Here is a 5,794-nt window from a genome sequence, read left to right on the forward strand (position 1 = left end):
AAAGGTTCAATTTTAACTTTACAAGTTAAGATCAATCATATATAATAGAGTCTAGTTAAATTCATGATTATATGATCCTAACTTTGATCAATTACAACACACAACATTGAATTGGGAAGATCACAAATGAACCTTCAACTTTGCCTCTAATGGCATAAACCCACAAAGATCACATTCATCAACTTAGATTAGGGTTCATCATAGAAATCACATGAATTCATCATAATATCATCAAACAAATACAATTCAATTATAATTGAATGCTACCTACTAGATTGGAATCACACGCAAGCCCTACCCACAATGCAATCACAACCTTAGCTAGAATTGGGTTTTTGAGTTCACAATTGGGGGGAATCTATAGGGGCTCCATGGGTGGAAGAACCCATGGATGAATAATCTTCACATATATTCAATCAAAGCCCCAAACAAAGCTTGAAATCAATGGAGAATCGACCTAGATGCTCCTTCTCTTCTCTTGTCTTCTTCTTGTGCTTCTATTCTAGAGAGGAGATTTCTTTGGAGTACTTTGGGGGTCTTTAGATGAATGAGTTAAATTGATTAGTATAGGGTCTATTAACTATTTATAAAAGGTAAATTAACTAACTAGTCGCCCCTCCTAACCCCTACTCTAATTACTAAACTAACCTCTAAACAATAACTTAAAAAATAAAACTGAAAAACTGGCAGCACCTACTACTAGACCATCTACGGACCGTAGATTGATCTACTCTACGTGGTTTAGTCTCGTGTTTGGGTTAGATACTCATATTTTGCAGGCCTGTGCAGGCTTGATCCACGCTCATGACCTACAGGGCGTAGATTGATCTAAGGGGAGTGTATTGCAACCGTAGGTCACATGTTTTGACAGTTTTGGGGGACTGTTTTTGGGTCCTCCTCAAGGGACCCCTTGGGTGGTCCTTGGGGAGTCGTACCCGGAAGTTTAACCCTTAAACATGGTATTCTAAGTACGGGAGCCATTTATTTTTATTTTAACCCTTATATGACACACCAAAACTCTTTCCAAAGACTCTAGAATTCACTAGTTCGAGTAACTAAAATATGGGGTGTTACATTATCCCCCACTTGGGAACATTCGTCTCTGAATCACACTTTAGAGACTTCATAAAGTCAAAAATCTAACTTAGCAGCCCATTATGCATGCACTACATCTAATGCACACTATCAAGGAAGAAAACTTAAATTCGGAGCTAAACACATTCAAAGCAACACAAGGGAGTAGGAACTACTTCTACCAACCTAAAATGAACCAAACTCTACATTAATTCGTCTTCAAGGAGGAACAAACATCTCCTAGCTAAAACATGCTCAACACATACACATGGAGCCTAAATGAAAAATTCATCTCATAAAGCATTTATCTATTGAGCAAATCTTTCAACTCAAAAGTAGGGCATGCTCATAGTCCCACTCATGAAGCCTATATGCAACTCTACTCATATGCACCACAACATGAGGAAACAATGCATAAAAGTCATTTCTAACAAGACCTAAGCAATTTCATGAACATTCATACAAGGAAATCATGGCAACACATAAGGCACACAATGACCCCACTAAATAGGCACACTATCCCCCACTTGGGACTAAGCCTACACAAACTTTTCTAAACATCATGCATACTAAAAATAACTTTAAAATCCAACATAACCAGTCATAAAAGACAAGAAATCTGGAAATTTTGCTAGAGCATGAAACACATACCGGAAGGCACATAAGGAGATCACTCTAGATATTCTCTAGATTGGAGAGCATAAAATCTATTCTTCTTTTGAGGCTGTTCATCAACACCACTAGAGTCAACTTTCTTACCCTCTCTCCCTTTAGCCTTAAGAACCGGGAAATCTCTCATCTTGTGCCCTTTTTTACCACACCCATAACAACCATCCATGCCGACTAGACATTCACCAAAATGATTTCTCCCTCACTCGGAGCAAGTAGACTTGGGAAATGGAGACCCACTACCCCTCTCTTTATCAAACCTAGAGGTGTTGGAAGAATCTTGGCCGGAATATCTTGGTTTAGTCCTAGATCTATCATGTCCCTCGGACTTAGCATTAGAAAAATTCCCTTCATTGGTCCTAGCCCTCGTTAACTCCCTATTCATCTTCTTGAGCCTTTGCTCCTCAACTTGTTCGGCATGAACCATAAGGCTTGAAATGTTCATACTAGGGATGAGCATTGCCGAACGACACTCATTCTCCAACAATTAGGACACTCCCATCACAAACTTATTCATTCTAGCCCTTGAGTCCGCCACTAGCGTTGGGGCATACTTAGACAATTGGGTGAACTTGAGGCAATAATCCTTCACACGCAAACCTCCTTGGCATAGGTTGATAAATTCTTGCATTTTCCTCTCCCTTAATTCTAGGGGGAAAAACCTATCAAGCAATACTTCCTTGAACCCTTCCTACTCTATTGGGCCTGCTCCTAGTGGCCAATTATCTTTCCATTGTTCATACCAAATTTGAGCTATATCCCTCAATTAGAAAGTGGCTAGTTCCACTTTCTCTACCGTAGTCAAACCCATGCTAGCAAGCACCTTATACACCTCATCTATGAAATCTTGAGTGTCTTCCTCCACCTTCGAGCCATAAAAATCTGGAGGGTTCATCCTCAAAAACACTTTCACCCTCAAAGCAGTCGTATTCACATTATTAGCCGGAGCAACTACATCCCTATTGACTTGGGCCGTCCCGGCTTGAGTCAATATTTGGAGAGCCGCCCTTATCTCCACATTAGTCATAGTTCCTGCTTCATTAGGAACTTGAGGAGGAGCTTGGTGTGGAAATTGAATAGAAACCTCTTGCTCCTCATCACCTTCCTCAACTCTCCTAGTATTAGCCCTTGTATTAGCCATACCCTGAAAAACAACGGCACATATTAGAAGAAGGGCCTACTAAAGTCAAACTCTATGGCACGACTAAGAGAATGAAGAAATGAAACTTTTCCTAAGCATCCAATAGCCTCCTATTCATAAATGTGTCACAACTCACACCCATGAATAAGACTCTACTTAGACGTGGTTTGAGACATCCTAAAATTTATCCCAAAACTTTATGCTCTAATACCAAGTTTGTCAGAGAGCTCCCCCTAGTGGTAACATGGCGAAGTTGACCCCGAAGGGGTTGCATACAAGCCCTTAGCACATTCTTAACATAAGATAATAGAAAATACAAGAAAATTGAAAACTTTTACAATCGAAGATTTATGTCATAAACCAAGCGGCAGTCTTACTAAAACGCTTTGTCTAAAACCATCTATTTAAAATCATGAATAACAGTCTTTGGGACGCCGCCTATACAAAGTCTAAAAACATAAAGAAATGACATATGGAAATAAAGGGTTCGTCCTAGAAGCTATGAGGACTCACCAATTCTTCAATTCTTCTAAATCCTTGACACTCTAGCCTCCAAAGCAACTCAAGCCTCCAACCCTACATTTGGTTAGAATGTAAGCAATATGCGTTAGTACAAAACGTACTAAGTATGAAAGCTAACACAACATCATAAGAGCATCTCAAACGGTTAGTCAACATAAGACATAAGAATAAGAGATAATAACATAATCACAATATCATCATCATAGTCATAGCATGGTCTCCAATATAAGCATCATAAAACACAAGTCACATAAGATATATTTAAAGAGCATAACAGATACATCATATTCATGGCCTATTATTTAATAAGAGTTTCATGGTTACACAGTTCAACCTTAAGTCCTTCATATTACAAGAGGACCACTTCACAAGGCACCTCCAAGTATACTTGTGCAATGCAAGGATAACATCCCCTTGAATTCATCCTAGTCGTATTCACCCTACTTTGGCCTCATTATTAGCTTAACTCTCATAACTAAGGGAGTCTCTCACCTTTAGTCAACTATAACTAGGAAAGGCAACTCTAGCAGAATTCTATCTCAAGACTTCTCTTTAGTGACCCAAAGTCATACTTGTGCAAAGCATGCATAGCACCCCATAATACTATATATGCTAAGTACTACTTTTAGATCCTCCTTCTAACACTTCTTGGTTTGGAACCTAGTTCCTCTAATTAGTTTAGAACACTATGAGGTACTCTCTTAAGCACATCTAAGTTCTTCATTAGCTTGAACCCTATGAGATACTACTTTTAGTTTGTCTAATTTCATTCTTCACATGGACCCTATGAGATACTACCTTAAGCATGTCTAAGTCCACGTATACTCTTGAACACTATAAGGTACTTCATTAAGTAAGTCTTAGTTCAATTATGCTTTAGAACCCTATGAGATTCTTCTCAAGCATGTCTTAGTTCATAGGATATGGAGATTGCTATTAAGAACCTTAACTCAACTATGTGAAGGTTCCCATCTTATGAGACCTAAATTTGGGAAAACCCACACTCTACTACGTAAGAGTTCCCCCTTTAATTTGCATAGTCTTCACATCAACTAGGTGTGGCTCTCCTTTCTTCTTGGAGTCCGGACCCTATCTTCTGTGACACTCCATCTCATTGTCAATATCCACTTGGAGCCAAGCATATACCCCAAGGTTTACTTGTTAAGCCTTGCTTAACACTCATCTCTCATGGAAGGATGTTCTTGACAACCCTTACATGCTCAAGTTATTCTATCACTTTCATCTATCAAGCATTCATAAGGTAGGTTAGGTGAGTATAGGCCTTTCACCACAACTCAACCTATTAGACTTCTATTCTCTTTTAGACTTTACTCTAAAAGCCTTAACATCAATAGTTAATCACATTATCTATACCCTAAAACCCTAGTTATTAGGATCACAACCATACTCTCAAGATTTTTTTCTTAAACTGTTCTTTATACCTAGATTTCAAGGTAATTTCATCACATCTTTCATTACTAGGTGATTCTAGCCTTAATTGATCATAAAGGTTCAATTTTAACTTTACAAGTCAAGATCAATCATATACAGTAGAGTCTAGTTAAATTCATGATTATATGATCCTAACTTTGATCAATTACAACACACAACATTGAATTGGGAAGATCACATTTGAACCTTCAACTTTGCCTCTAATGGCATAAACCCACAAAGATCACATTCATCAACTTAGATTAGGGTTCATCATAGAAATCACATGAATTCATCATAATATCATCAAACAAATACAATCCAATTATAATTGGATGCTACCCACTAGATTGGAATCACACTCAAGCCCTTCCCACAATGCAATCACAACCCTAGCTAGAATTGGGTTTTTGAGTTCACAATTGGGGGGAATCTATGGGGGCTCCATGGGTTGAATAACCCACGGATGAATAATCTTCACATAACTTCAATCAAATACCCCAAAAAAAGCTTGAAATCAATGGAGAATCGACCTATTTTTTGCCCCTCTTCTCTTCTCTTCTTCCTCCTCCTCTTCCTCTTCCTCCTCTTCTTCTTCTTCTTCTAGAGAGGGGATTTCTTGGGAGTACTTTAGGGGTCTTTAGATGAATGAGTTAAAGTGATTAGTTTAGGGTTTATTACCTATTTATAGGAGGCAAATTGTCACGACCCAAGCCTAGGGCCTAGACGTGACCGGCGAATGGGGAACCCGAAGGAACCCCAAACAAGCCTCATAGCGTATCATTACACATCCTTGGTCTCGGAAGCAATTAAAATGACCATAAGAAATAAGCATAATCAAAGGGGGAAATCGGGACTAAGGGAGCAAGAGAAAAAAAGAAGAAATGATACATAAATACCATAGATGAGTCAAGCTCAAGCATAATACACAACTTGTCCAACACCACCTCTAAACAT

Source organism: Solanum tuberosum, unplaced genomic scaffold (assembly GCF_000226075.1).
Source record: "Solanum tuberosum cultivar DM 1-3 516 R44 unplaced genomic scaffold, SolTub_3.0 scf00050, whole genome shotgun sequence".
Classification (NCBI taxonomy): domain Eukaryota; kingdom Viridiplantae; phylum Streptophyta; class Magnoliopsida; order Solanales; family Solanaceae; genus Solanum; species Solanum tuberosum.